Consider the following 15,550-nt stretch of genomic DNA (forward strand, 5'->3'; position numbering starts at 1 on the left):
AGAGTGAGACACTATCTCAACGCCCTGAACATTTGTTTTTTAAATCAAAAGGTCATTTGTATGACATTTTATTAAGATTTGTTTTTAGGGGTTGGAAAGATGGCTCAGAGGTTAAGAACATTGGCTGATCTTCCAAAGGTCCTGAGTTCAATTCCCAGCAACCACATGGTGGCTCACAACCTATCTATAATGAGATCTAGCGCCCTCTTCTATCATGCAGGCAGAACACTATACATAATAAATAAATTAATCTTTTAGAAAAATTTTAAAAAATATTTGTTTTTAATTAAGTGTATGTGTAGGACTGAGTGCAGGTACCTACAGAGGCCAGAGAAATGAGTTGGAGCTGGGGTTACAGGTGGTTGTGAACTGCCTAACAATGGGAACTGGACTCCAGTCCTCCGCAGAACACAACACACTGTTGAGTCATCTCTCCAGGTCTGATATGTTCTTTTCTTTTATTACTTGGGTGGGGAGAGAAGGAATGCTGAGGATTGAACTCAACCAGGGCCTTGTGCATGCTAGACAAACACTTTATCACTGAGCTACATCCCCAGATCTCTTAAAAAACTTTCTTAAATAAGCCTAGCCCAGCAGTGGTAGAACACACCTTTAATCCCAGCACTGGGGAGGCAGAGTCTGAGGCAGATGAATCTCTGAGTTCAAGGCCAGCCTGGTCTACAGAGTGAGTTCCAGGACAGCTAAGACTACACAAAGAAATCCTGTCCCAAAAAAAAAAAAACAAAAAAGAAAAAAAGTAAAATTTTCTTAGATTTACTTTTTATTTATTTTATGTGAATTAATGAATTGCCTACACGTATGTCTGTACATTTTTTGCATGCAGTGCCCTCGGTGACCAGAAGAGGAGATCAGGTACCATAGAACTGAAGTTACAGACAATAGTTAGCCACCTTTTGAGTGCTAGGAACTGAAGCTAGCTCTTCTGGAAAAACAGTCAAGTGTTAATTGCCAAGGCATTTCTTAAGTTCCTGTACCTGTAGTCCCAGTGCTGGCTTGCTCACCAGACAGTCTAGCCAATTTGTGATTTTCAGGTTTCATCAGACAGACAGATAGACAGACAGACACACACACATACAGAGAGAAGAGAGAGAGAGAGAGAGCGCTTTTTAATTTTTTTTCTTTTGATTTTTCAAGACAGGGTTTCTCTATGTAGCTTTGGAGCTATTCTGGAACTCGCTCTGTACACCAGGCTGGCCTCGAACTCACAGAGATCCTCCTGCCTCTCCCTCCCGAGTGATGGGATTAAAGGTGTTAAAGGTGCACCACCACTGCCTGGTATTAGATTTTTTTTTAATTTAATTTTTTAAAAATATTTATTTATTATGTATACAATATTCTGTCTGTGTGTATGCCTGCAGGCCAGAAGAGGGCACCAGACCCCATTACAGATGATTGTGAGCCACCATGTAGTTGCTGGGAATTGAACTCAGGACCTTTGAAAGAGGAGGCAATGCTCTTAACCTCTGAGCCATCTCTCCAGCTCCTGGTATTAGATTTTTAAATTAAAATTTTTAAAAGAAACTTTATAATGAAGAGCAAAAAAATCTAAACAGCCTAGAGAATAAAGGAGCATTTGGAAGAGCACGGCTAACTAGTCTGAGGAATGTTACTAGCTAAAATTAAAACCCGTTTGCCCTTGTAGAAGCTAACTGCCTCAAAACTGTCTATGACTATGTTGAAATCTGAAACAGTTACTGTCAGGGGCTGAGGACATATCCCAGTGGGAAAGTGTAGAGTGGGGGCTGTGACTAGATGCACAAGTCCCTGGTTCAATTCAGAAGGAAGGGAGGGAGGGAGTCAAGGAAGAAAAGAAAGAAGGCGTGTGAGTTAGCTAAGCTAAGCTACAGTACAGAACAATAAAATTTTACATAATACCTACATATTTATCAGATTCATATATGCACATAAAAACACACCACCTCAAAGTACCATAAAATACTTCCACCTTTTGAAGCAAAATAGGGCAACACTGAGAAAAAGAAAATGAATATTTTTTTACAAATCAAGGCAAAAAATTTAATACAAGAACATCTAGAATTCACAACAAATTTGCCCACTAACATATGCATCAGTAAGGAAATGCAAAATTCAAGCAACAGGAATGCTACTAAGTCACAATTTCCAAGACTTGTAATGTCACAGGAACAATTTCAGAAATAACATGTATTATGCACTCAATTCAAGGTAATTTTAAAATGACTTATACATATATAGGTCATATCCTTCTTCCATGTAATAAACTGTCACAATACAGAATAACAAGAGGCTGGGTATGTGGCTCAGCTGGTAAGTACTTGTCTAGCATGCACACACAGCCTACAGCTGGGTCCTCAGCTCCAAATAAATCGGGTGTGGTAGTACAGGTCTGCAATCCTAGTGCTAGGGAGGCAGAGGCAAGAGGATCAGAAATCCCAGGTCATCTTCTGCTACACAGTGAGTTCAAGGCCAGTGGAAATATACACTGGTAGACATACTGCAGATATCTGTAACCCCAAACCTACAGAGTTTAGGATGACAGGAAGATGACAAGCTCCAGGCCACCTTGGGACCAACTAAACCTGTCACAAACAAACAAACAAACAAACAAACAAACAGGGGAGGATACAGGGTTGGAGCAACAAAATTAAAAGCATCCTGAACTGGATTTCCAGCACCACACAGCAGCTCAAAACCTTCTGCAGCTCCAGTTTCACAGGGTCCAACGCCCTCTTCTGGCCTCTGTGGGCACCAGGAAGGTACATCGTGCACAAACTTACATGCAGGCAAAAGACCCACACACACTGAAAAAACAAAAATAAAAACACAAAACAGGGCTGGGGACGTAGATCAGTGGCAAAATATCTGTCTTGTTTGCAAGGCTGGGGCCAGGTCCCCAGCCCTCTCCATCATCTTCATAGCCACCCCTGTAGAAGCAACTAAAACAACGCTCGGGTGCTAGTTTATCCAAAACCAAATAAATAAAACGTGTAACTCTGAAGTTTCCTCATTCAGAACCTAAGGGACGTTCACTGAGGGAATGCCTCCTGCCTGCGCCTGTGACTCACTCACACAGGCTTCTCCCAAGACTGCTGGATCTTTGACAACTCAGAAAGCCTAACTGGGACAGGCTGTGTAGGAAGCATCATGACAGTGAATGAATAAAACGGGAAAGAACCCAGGACAAAAAAAATTTTAAGTTTTCCTAAGCCACGTGTGCCTGTCCACACCTAGAATCCCAGCCCCAGGGAAGGAGGATGGTGAGGACCTGAACTGACACAAGCTACATATTGAGACAAGAAATCAACAAATCCCAGAGCTGGAGAGATGTCTCAGTGGTTAAGAGTACCAGCTGCTCTTCCAAAGGACAAGGGTTGGATTCCTAGCACCTACATGGTGGTTCACAGCCATCCATCACTCCAGTTTTGGGGAGTCCCATGTCCTCTTCTAAACTCTGAGGGCACCAAACAAGTATATGGTGAACACACAAACATTCAGAAAAAAATTCATACCCATAAAATAAATCGAAAATAATTTTTAAAGAAATAAATTACTAGAAAAATCACCCCAGCTCTGAGAATCTCCCTTCTCTCTCCAGGTTGGACAAATGCACTTACTGTACTACAATAAGCAACTGATTTTCTTGTCTGGCTTTCCAACCAGATTCTAGCCAACTTTTAGATAAGAAGGTGTCCTTAGAATCATCAGTACCTCCTTCCTTAAGTACTCAACACATAGAGGGGGGCTTTTAATAGATGTTTTATTGAAGAGATAATCTTCTATTTTTCTTGTACTGTACTTTTTTTTTCTTTTTTTTAAGGTCAGGGTCTCATTATGAAGTCCTGACTATCCTGGAACTTGGGACATAGCCCAGGCTAGCCTAGAAAACAGAGATCCACCTACCTATACCTCATGAGTGCTGGGATCAATGGCCTGCATTGTCATGACCACTATCCTACGTATCTCAAAGTATTCATTTTTCAGAGTACTTTCACAAACATTATCTTTTTATCTACTTTACAATCTTGTAAAGAGGGAACACCATTACTGAACCAAGCGGCTTTAGGTTTCATAAAGAATTGCTAATTCACTAACTAAGACACCCTGAAAACACATGATCACATACTCTTCACCTCTAGGTCTTTCTTTCTTTGCCTGCTCTTTACAGAAGGCAGCGATCACACAGCTACACAAAATGATATTTGATAAAGCCCTTCCAGAAATCAACATGGAGAAGCATCCTAGGGTTAGAGATGGCTCAGTGGTTAAAAGTGCCTACTGCTCTCGTAGATTCAGTGGTTAAAAGTGCCTACTGCTCTCGTAGATTCAAGTTCAACTTGTAGCATCCATACCAGATGGCTCACAACTGCCTGTAACTCCAGCTCCAGACACGTGGATTATCTCTATCCCTGTCCCCCTCTTTCTTTCTGCCTTTCTCTCTCATGAGCAGGCACACACGCACACATTTTTTAATAAAAATCTTAAAAAAAAATATCCAGGGGCTGGAGCGATGTTCAGCAGTTAAGAGCCTCTAGAGGACCGGGATTCAATTCCCAGCACCCACATGGCAGCTCACAACTGTCTACAACTCCAGTTCCAAGGGATCCATGGCACCAGGCATGCACATGGTGCACATAAATATGAATGCATGCAGAAGTCTGGCAGCGGTGGCGCACGCCTTTAATCCCAGCACTTGGGAGGCACAGGCAGGCGGATCTCTGTGAGTTCGAGGCCAGCCTGGGCTACAAGAGCTAGTTCTAGGGCAGGTTCCAAAGCTACAGAGAAACCCTATCTCAAAAAAAAAAAAAAAGTGCATGCAGACAAAACACCTGTACACATAAAATGAAATCTATATTAAAAAAAAAAAAGAAAGAAAAAGAAAAACAAGCATCCTCAGCTGTTTTCCCTGATCTTTCTCTTTTTGTACATGAGACAGGTAAGAAAATAAGGCTGAAATGATGTCACAGAGTTCCATCAATACCTGATGATTATGTAGCACAGCAACATAACAGATGACGCCAAGGGGCATGTTAAGCCACTGCTGATTCCTGATAGCATACAGAATGACCCTCCAATTTCCTACTTTTAGTTCAAGTCTACATCTTTAGCAAAGATACTAAGGAAATCTACACATTTCTATAAAAAAATGCTGATTTAGGAAAGGGGTGAAAATAGCCAAAGAATTAGCTAATATTAAATGAAGCAATTGTCATTTTAACTTAATAGTTGTCCTTAAAAACTGGCTGAAGTGCAAAAAACACTCAAGGCTCAGTGTAGATTGAATGTTATATTAAGTTGGATTTACCTAAAGTAAACAGTTATAGGATATAAACTGATCAACATGCAACAGAAGAGACACCCAGCCACACTAGACAATTGAATAAGCTCAGTTAGAAATCTGACAGAGAACATCCCTGTCCAGCTTAAGAGCTACAGACTGAATTCTAAGTGATGGTGTCTCCGGCAATTTCCCTTGTCCCTTTAAATCCATGATGTCATCATTCTTAAGCACAAGCAAAGCCCGATTTGTTACAAAAGACGCTTGGTGTATCCAAGCAAAAGAGATGGTCCCAACAATTCACAACAGCACAATTCCAGCTGAAGCCATTCTTCCTCACTAAAAAGGCCACCAGGCATCAAACCTGCTTCTCTACCGGAAAAACTAAACCAAAGTCACTCAGTTACTAGCGTTTCAACAACAACAAAAAGTTGTTCCAAGAAAAACAACAACAACAACAAAATAACAAAATAGTCCAGTGTTGCCTCCAGCATGTGAAAACCGGCTATATGTTTGGTTCTGCACCTAGATCCACCGGAAGGCTACCACAGAAAAGTACAAACACTGTGGCCATTAAGACACGAAACGAGGCTTTTATTTTCCAGAAGATCCAACAGACAAAGCAATCGGTTGTTCCAAAGGTTTCGAACCAGCTCCAGCATCTGAAGTTTCTCGGCTGAGACTATGAGGATCTCACCCAATTGTGTCTCTCCGGATCTATGAACCCGCTTCCACCCTCCACAGTTCTGAGCAGACAATTCTCACCAGGGCAAGCCTTCCTCAGTCACAACGTGGACTGCTGTCTCCAGCAAGGAGAGCCGCAGTTCCCACTCCTAAGAGAACACGCAAACGGCTAGGGGTCAGGAAAGGAACTGCTTGGGTTTCAATTCGTCAGCCGATTCCAAAAAATCATCTCTCTGCAGCTGCAGCTTCCGAGACGCCGGCCCCTCGCCACCGCAACCCCAATTCGGGAGGGCAGCCGTCTCCCGCTCTTCTCCGAGGACTTAAGGGTTTCAGGGGGGCGGGGTGAGGCTCGATGACACCCCGAAAGCCATTCTTGCCCTGGCCACGCATCCTCTCCAGGCCCGGGTGAGGACCAGAACCGCCCTGATGAGGAGAGGGCACAGGTCTGCACCCATCCCCACCTCAGCCGGGGGAAACGATGACGACAGCAAGCCCCCAGGCCCGCCAAGACCCACGCCCGCGCAGGACACCGGGCCCGCGCCGGATTCGGGGTGTCCCGGGATCCCTGGGCATAAAGCGCAGGAGGCGTCGGCACCTGGCTGCGGCCCCGCACCGGGAGAGGCCTCACCTGGCCCAGCCCGCTCCGCGCTCTCGGCTTGGCGTCTCCGGCGACGATGGCGAAGGAGCCAGGGCCAGGGCCAGAGCACAGCCGCTCTGCCTGAGCCCGGTGCTTGCCGTGCTCGGGGAATCTTCACGGCTGGTGGGACCCGGGGCCGCCCGGAGCCGCCATCTTCCTCCACTCAGACACCGCCGCGGCTACCGCCGCCGCCGCCGTCCCCGATGCCGCCGCGGCTGCCGCCACCGCCGCCGCTGCTCAGGCTGGGAGAAGACAGCGCGCAGTGCGCATGCGCCTGGGCGGGGCGCAGAGGAAGCGCGCGCGCACACACGTCAGCGCGGCCGGGCTGCGCGCGGTGGCCGCTGGGCGGCGCCATATTGAGAAGGGCGGTAGGGAGCGCAGCATTCCAGGACTCTGTCTGGAATAGCCCGGCGGCGCGGTACCTGGGCTATTTTCCCGGTGGTTTGAGACGAAAGACTTGTCAGATTAAGTCATTTGTGCCCCAGGGTAACCACTGAGCACAGAGAAGGGCAGTGGCGAATGGCAGTGCTTTTAGACGTCGCCAGAGAGAGTCTTCTTACCGCGTTAGACGCCTTTGGAAACTGGAGCAACAGCTAAGCTGCTACCACCCTTTTTAAAAAATAAATGAGGAAATCCAGACTCAAAACTACCCACATTGAGCAGGGGCCCGGGAGGAAAAAAGGCTTCTCTCTGTGTTTCTCAGTGCTTCCCACTGTCGCCATCACCAGGGCCCCCGCAAAGTCTCACTTAAGAAAGCTCTGTGGCTTAATCCCAGCACTGGGGAGGCAGAGACAGGCGGGTCTCTGTGAGTTCAAGGTCAGCCTGGTCAACAGAGCGAATTCCAGGACAGGCAGGGCTTCCTAGAAAAATACTGTCTCGAAAAACAAAAGAAAAAAATCTATATGTAGGTAAGAACTTCCCAGAATCTATCCCTACAGGTTTGGTTTAAATAAATGCCAGATACAGAGAACTCAAGGGCTTCACCTCTTGAGCCACAGGAGCACCCTGAAGCACCAAGCAAATTGCCCTGGGATAAAGTACACCTCCTAGTCTAGTTCTTGAGACGTAAGACTGAGTCAGAAGCCAAACCCCACAAAGCTTGGTGGCACTCCTTTAAATCCCAGCTATGCAGGAGCCTTAAGGGCAAGAATTGCTTGATTCCAGAAGTTTGAAACTAGTTTCAGGAGCCTCAGTCTACAAAAGATTTGTGTTCCTCAAACAAGTATTACAAAACCCCCTGGCATACAGTGTGTGAGAAACTGATTTAAGAAATTCCACTGGTTTGGCATGATAGTTCACTGTTAATCCCAGCACTCAGGAGGCAGAGGTAGGTATTTCTGAGTTTAAAGTCAGTATAATGAGACCCTGTCTCCAAAAAAGAAAGAAATCTTGGCCTCTGACGACACTGTGGTGATACTTTGTGCTCTAACAAATAAAGCTTGCCTGAAGATCAGAGTGCAGAGCTAAGCCACTAGTTAGCTATAGAGGCCAAGCAATGGTGGCACACACCTTGAATGCCAGTACCCGGGAGACAGAGGCAGACAGATCTCTGTGAGTTCAAGGCCACCCTGGGCTACCCGAGATTGAATCTGCCTAAAAGAGAAACAGAGTTCACACCAAGGTGATCCCAGCATTTGGGATTACATGCATTTAATCCCAGCACTAGGGAAGAGGAGACAGGAGTGATGTGGCTGGGCAGAGAGAAGAATATAAGGCGGGAGGAGACGGGCTCAGATGCAGTCTGAGGAGTCAGTCTGAAATGCAGTCCGAGGAATCATAGAACCAGATCGCCCCTTCAGTATGAGCATTGGTAAAGGTAAGTACTCTCCAGTGGCTGCTGCTCTGCTTCTCTGATTCTTCTTTGGTTTACACCCCCCAATATCTGACTCCGAGTTTTTATTATTAAGGCCAATTAAAATTCACGTTATACTTCATCCTCAACAATGTCACTTGTGAGCCTGTACACACGTGTGTACACATGCACAAATAAATACTGTGATGCATGAGTGTCTTGTGAGCACCACATATGGGAGTGTCCATGGAGTTCAGAAGAGGATGTCAGATCCCCTGGAACTGAAATTAAAAGCAGTTGTGACTCTACTACCACCACTATGTGGATGCTGGGAATTAAACCTAGGTCCTTCTGCAAGAGCAATACAGGTCTTAACCATTGAGCCATCTCTCTAGCCCTGTTATTTAAATTTTAAACATATCCTAAAACTCAAGCTGGACTTAAGAAACGAATCAGGAGTGAGGAACACTTGCTACTCTTAGAAGCCCCTAGGTCCGTTGCCAGCACCCACAGGCAGCTCACAATCGTCTATTCCTGCTCCAGAGGATCTGATGCACTATTTAGCCTCTTGGGGACCCATACACACAGGGGCTGGAGAGATAGCTCAGTGGTTAAGAGCACTGCCTGCTCTTCCAAACGTCCTGAGTTCCCCAGCAACCATATGGTGGCTCACAACCATCTGTAAAGAGATCTGGTGCCCTCTTCTGGCCTGCAGGCACACATGCAGACAGAATACTGAGAATACTGTATATATGATAAATAAGTAAATCTTTTTTAAAAAAAAAAGTGATCCTCCTATCCCATCTTCCCAAGTACTGGGATTGTTTATAGCCATGAATCAGCATGCCTGGCCCTGATATATATATGAATATATATATATATATATATATATATATATCCATGTGAATATATGTATAATGTATATATAACAACATTTTAACCTTTATTTCTGAGAGTGTATGTGATGTGAGGGGGGGTGTATGGAGGTCACAGGACAACCACAGCCTCCTTTGACCTCATGGTTCCAGGGATTACACTGAAGTGATCGGGAGTGGCAACAAGTGCCTTTACCTGCTGAGCCATCTCACCAGCCTGTGACAGAAGTAAAACTGATAAGGTCCATGATTCCTAAGGAGCTCTTGCAAGAACATAAATCTGTGCTTGTATTAATTGCCATATACAGAAAAGTGTTATTAGATTATTTAATACTAATCGTAGTTTACATTTTTCTGACGGTTTTTATTTTTAGGATGTATGTGAGAAGATGCATGTGCTTGCATGCTTGCATGCTCATGCTATGTGTGTAGAAACCCGAGGACAGCTTCAGGTATCTGAACTTTCCTTACCTTCCACCTCATTTGAGACAGGGGTTCTTTGTTGTCCCCTGTAGAGTAATCCAGTCTAGCTAGCCCATAGACATTCAGGATTCTCCTGCCTCATTGTAGGCACACTGGGATTATAAATACCTGCCACTATGCCCAGATTTACTCGGTTCTGGGGATTTGAACTCAGGTCCTCATGCTTGTGTTGCAAGCGCTTCACCAATGACCCATCTCCCCAGCCTCACTTACTGATCTTATCAGGTGCCCAACACCGCTACATGGGTGCCACTAACGTGCTCATCGTGTAGATGCAGAAACAGGATTCTCAAGAAGAAGTAGCTCACCCAAACAGCCGGGTTCAAACCCAGAGGCTCTTGTGGCTTCAAAGCAGAGGCTCTTGAACTCTGCAAGAGTTCCAACAGACGGGAGGCTAAGCCTGATGACATGGGACCTGGACCATCAGGAAGACTGGCTGTCTTCTCTATGGTGATGGAGGCTGGGTAGAGAGATTATGTGACAATGGTTCAGCATTGTCTCTTGGCCATAGGAAGGCTGGGGACAGGGATGAGACCGGGATGAAAGGTATGGCTCAGATTTTCCAGTAAGTTTAAACGCATGTTCCTTAGAGTCTGTGCAAATAATTACAGAAACACATTTTATGGTTTTAGTTATTTAGGATAGGTAACATATGCCCATCATACAACATTCAAAATCACAAAAAGAAGCATAAGAAAACATAAATTGGAGTAAGAACATGGCTCAGTGGTAGAGAGCCTGCCTAGAATCTTCGGATCTGCAGACATTAAGAAGTTTAACTAGTAGCCCCTCAGTTACTTGGTCGACACCCTCCCACACACTAATCAACCTCTGTCACACCCCTCTGGGTCAACACCCTCCCGCACCAAGTTAACTTCTGTTAAGCCCCTTTTATCTTTCCAGAGATTTTACAGGTGCAAATAAATGGGAGAAAAAAAATCCTTGTATATATTTCATCATTTTTGTTTTGTTTTGTTGAAAAGGCTCTAGGTAACGCTGACTCTTCTGGAACTTGCTATGTAGGCTCAAACTCACAAATATCTTCCTTCCTTTGCCTCCATAGTTCTGGGACCAAAGGCATACACTAGTACACCCCTCTCAAACTAACTTTTCTTCTCTTTCTTTTTTTCTTTACTTTCCTTTTTTCTTTTTCTTTTCTTTCTTTCTTTTCTTTTTTTTTTTTTTTTTTTGGTTTTTCAAGATAGGATTTCTCTGTGTAGCTGTGGAGCCTAAAATTTTTTTGTTTTGTTTTGTTTTTTCTTTTCTGTTTTTGTTTTTCAGGACAGAGTGTCTTTGTCTAGCTTTGAAACCAGTTCTTGATCTCACGCTGTAGACCAGGCTGGCCTCGAACTCACAGAGATCTGCCTGCCTCTGCCTCCTGAGTGCTGGGACTAAAGGCATGTGCCATCACTGCCCAAACTTTTTCTTTCTTAAAGAGAAAAAGAGAACAGTCCAGCATTTGCTTTTCTTCTTTTGAATGTACATGGGTGGGTGCAAGCACACTCCTGTCTGTTCGCATGCCCACCACACGTTTAACTGCGTACTTTTCCTCAGCTTGTGCCAGTGGCTGTCTCACGACAGGCTCTGTGCTTGCATTCCTATCACACCGCAGGTTTGACGGTGATTTCTTAACTTACAAGTCAAACATGAACTGTGGCTAAGGGTATTTCACAAGAAACAGAAGCACATGCCTTAGGGTCTCTGCCAATACACGAATTTTGTCACAATCTCAACTTTGGGGGCTTCCCCTTGAAAAATGAAACTGCCCCCGTGTTCTCAACTGTGGAGTTTTCTGTCCCATGCCCTCCTCTTGTAGAGAAGAAAACAGACCAAGCGAGGAAAGGGCTTGCCCAAAGTCTCAAGGGGCTGCTGTGATTAATTAGGGATGGCCTCTTGATTTCCCACTTAGTAGAACTAAAGTTATTATCTTTACAGCATCCTCAAATGATTCCCAAGATTTAGATCTTTCTGGTTCTCTTGAAAACCACAACTAAAGATTGTCCTACTTTTAAAATCGTCTACCACAGAGGAATTGTAAGAAATGGTCTCCCTCTGCTGGCAGCACTCTGTAACTACAAGGCCAAAAATTACTGAGAATCTGATGTTCCACCTGTAGGCCTTTTTAGTTGACGTTTGAGATTTCATTAACTTTTCAAGACACAAGAAAATTCACTTCAAGAAATGAATTCAGAGACTCAAGGGAGGGCTCACCTGGTAATGAACTTGCTGTGTAAATGTGAAGACTGGAATTCGGATCCCAGCACCCAATAAATGACAGTGGAGACATACCTGTAATCCCTGAACAGGCGAGAGCTGGAGACAGAGCATCCTAAGGGAGCTGAATCCTGCAGCTAAGGGTTAAAGTGCGACACCCCGACTCAATATATAATGTGGAGAATAAGGGAGACACATGCCAGGTAATCTCTGACCTCTACACACGTACACATGTGAAAAGGCACACACACAAACACTCACACGCACGCACACACACGCACGCACGCGCACACGCATACACTTTAAAACAGATTCACGCTAGTTCCAGGACAGGCTCCAAAAGCTACAAAGAAACCCTGTCTCGAAAAACAAAACAAAACAATAAATCAGATTCACAGAAGACTCTATTACATATAAATACAGTCCCCAGAGAAGGGCAAGATGGCATCCTTTCTTGAAGATGGTCTCACAGTGAGACCCTGCTGATGGGGGTGGGGCGGGGTGGGTTAGGAAGACATGGATGGGACAGGACTGAAATCCGAAACATCTAGGAAGTCTTCAGTATACAGGTGGAGGCCGAGAGCAGAAGGTTCTAGGTAAGGGCATGGAGCGAGGACAGACCTGGAGTCAACAATACAGGAAGTTGTGAAATCAGGGAATTGGTAAACAGGTCACTCGACTAGGAGATAAAAACTAGTAACATTTTACCAACTTGGTTACAATTATAATCTCTAAGAATACAAACTGCAAAATGTCACAATAAGAAGCTGTTACTCTATTAAGACTAGTGACATCCTAAAACCATGAGGGCAAAAACACATCCCAAGCTTGGCTAGAGCAGCTGAATGGTGCCCTGTGGAGCAGCATGTTTTTAATAGCACAAAGGACACAGAGCATGTCCCTGACATGAAAACACACGATGCTTGCTCCTCGCCCCCTGTGTTTGGGGAAAATGATTAGAGAAAAGAGAACTGTAAATCTTCCTCAGACTGGCAAGCCGCCCCCTCCCCAGTCATAACCCTTAGAATTTTTACAGTGAGTCAGATATTGGTTGAGACTCTCCAGTGTAATAAAGTGTAATACTAAACCTAGGCTTCCTTCCCAACACTTGGAAGGTAGAGGCAGTGGATCTCTGTGAGTTCGAGACCAGCCTGGTCTACAAATCAAGTCTAGGACAACCAGAGCTACACAGAGAAACACTGACTCAAAATAACCCAAACCAACCAACCAACCAACAAATCAACCAACCAAACAAACAACCTAGGCTTCCAGTATGTTAGGGAAGTGCTTGACCACTGGGTTATGTACTCAACCCTCAGCAGAGTGGCTTGATACAGCTTTGAAGTCGCTACGATTACTTCTATGCTTAGGGAAACTGAGGGACAGAAACTTTATACAAGTTTCATAAGATCACAGTACTTGTTCAAACTCCAAGTGTTGGTAGGAGTTTACCTTTTTTCGGTGTTATTATTTTTTTAAGATTTTATATTTAGGATACAGTGTTCTGTACGGCGTGTATGCCTACAAGCCAGAAAAGATCACCAACACTCGTTATAGATGGTTGTGAGCCACCATGTGGTTGCTGGGAATTGAACTCAGGACCTTTAGAAGAACAGGCAATGCTCTTAACCTCTGAGCCATCTCTCCAGCCCCCTAGAAGCACAGTTTTTGTGTGGGATGCTGTAGACAGAACTCAGAGTATTTGTGCATGTGTATGCTAAGCAAGGACTCTGCCCTGAAGCTCAATATTTAAGAGTACTTACTGCTCTTGAAGAGGACCTGGGTTCAGTTCTTAACGCCCACACAGTAGCTCAAAAGGATCCATTAACTCCAGTTTCAGGGAATCTGGCCTCCACATGATCTGTACGTACCGGGTATGCCTGGCAAAACATCCATATAAAGCTTTTTTTTTAAAATCTAAAACAAAGCTTAATAATTTAAAAAATATAGTCTAATATATTTAACTGTTATCCAGAAGAACTTTGGTGGTGGGGAATTCTGTTTGAGTTTAGATGCAATATTATGAACTTTTTCTCGAAACATGATCTTCCTATGTTCTCCAGACTGACCTGGCATTCACAGAGATCTGCCTGCTTCTACCGCCTGAGTTGTTTGATTAAAGGCCTGGTTTAACTAGCATTCCCCCCCCCAGATGAATTCATTTATCTGACACATTAAATTATGCGAAGCAAAATATATGCAACTGCCTAAAAAGAACCATATCCTCATATTATGAAACACACAGCCGGTAGCCAAAAAATAACAAATTATAGAATGGAGCCCAGGACTTAATGCAAAAAAAAAAAAAATACCTTGTACAGAAAAATGTCAGGCTTCTAACTTCACTGAACAGTACTTCCCATCCCTCTCTCTGCCCTTCAGCTTCTTCCAAGCCTCTACCACGTTCTGATGTGCGGGAGATCGGTATGTGCAGCCTCGAACCCGAGCTGGCGCTCTGGAGTCATCATCCGGAACTCTTCCGGGCCTGCTTCTAAATGGCCTAATTTTCACCATCTTCAGCCGTCATTTTTTCAATCTTTTCTACTTGCTGCTTTTTAATTTTTCCTTTAACCAATCACTTCACCACGCTGGTCCGTCTTGATCAACTTCAGTTACGGATTTGCCAGGGTCCTTAGACAGCCTAACTAAAAATTTTACCACTGTGCACCACGCGCATGCTTGGTGACTACAGCGGCCAGAAGAGGGCCTCTGGCGCCCCAGAACTGGAGTTACGGATAGTTGTGAACTGACCCTGGGTTCTCCGGAGTCCAGTCCCTAGAATACTGTTTTTCCGTTTTGTTTTGTTTTAAATAATTTACTTTTTTTTGATGTGCATTGGTGTTTTGCCCGGATGCATGTCTGGGTGAGGGTGTCAGATCTTGGAATTATAGACGGTTGTGAGCTGCCATGTGGGTACTGGGAAATGAACCTGGGTCCTCTGACGAACAGGCAGTCATTGTTCTTAACTGCTGAGCCATCTCTCCAGCCCTAGAATACCGTTTATGAGTTAAAAAAAAAATGTAAAACTTTCACCCTATCAGATAGAAACAATACAATCATTTATTTATTTGTTTGCTCGTTTTGGTTTTCTAAGACAGGGTTTCTCTGTGTCACCCTAGTTGTTCTGGAACTCACTCTCAGTAGACCAGGCTGGACTCAAAGTCACAGAGATCCACCTGCCTCTTTTTCCCAAATGCTGGGATTAAAGACGCGCCACACCACAGCCCGGCTAATCCAATGTTGTCTTTATAGGAGATATTTTAAATCCTTTGTTGAAGTACAGCAATGTTTTCAGAACGGTGTAGAACAAAAATCATAACCTGTAGCTTAGACAAACTTAGACTCGCTCGTTTTCTTTTCCTTTGAGATTCAAATTTTGGAGGAAAAAAAATGTTTTGTTTTTTTTTTCCGACAATTGCCTGATCTTAGAGAAGGTAGTTTCAAAGTACACAGTTCTCGAACTCAAGCACGTAACTTCTAATCCCATAAACGAGCCGAAGGGTTGACCTCAAGAATGATGGACGCCCTCGCCCTTCGCCGCCCTCTTCCACGATGGCGGACCAGGTTCGCCGAGGATTTGGCCCGCAGCC

At 44.4% G+C, this 15,550-nt stretch overlaps 1 protein-coding gene and 1 long non-coding RNA gene across 4 annotated transcripts in view; both read right to left on the bottom strand.

Annotated features, from left to right (window-relative positions):
• The window catches only part of Fbxo42 (F-box protein 42), a 64,592-nt gene extending 57,747 nt beyond the window's left edge, over positions 1 to 6,845 (bottom strand). Inside the window, exons 1-2 of one of the 3 annotated variants that reach the window (XM_085690342.2) lie at positions 6,588 to 6,845; positions 6,041 to 6,382 (exon numbers count right to left, since the gene is read on the bottom strand). The gene's annotated coding sequence lies outside the window, so the exon portion shown is untranslated. Of the gene's footprint in view, positions 1 to 6,040 lie in introns of all 3 variants that reach the window. The other 2 variants (XM_048426668.3, XM_085690341.2) reach the window with 2 other exon arrangements.
• A 4,037-nt stretch (positions 6,846 to 10,882) lies between these two features.
• Positions 10,883 to 15,542, bottom strand: LOC125395339 (uncharacterized). The gene is made up of 3 exons (XR_007230522.3): positions 14,273 to 15,542; positions 13,724 to 13,840; positions 10,883 to 12,581 (listed from the first exon to the last, which is right to left on the bottom strand). It is a non-coding gene; the product is annotated as an uncharacterized LOC125395339 (long non-coding RNA).
• Between the last annotated feature and the right edge of the window lie 8 nt (positions 15,543 to 15,550).

Source organism: Myodes glareolus, chromosome 6 (genome assembly GCF_982192425.1).
Source record: "Myodes glareolus chromosome 6, mMyoGla1.1, whole genome shotgun sequence".
Lineage (NCBI taxonomy): Eukaryota > Metazoa > Chordata > Mammalia > Rodentia > Cricetidae > Myodes > Myodes glareolus.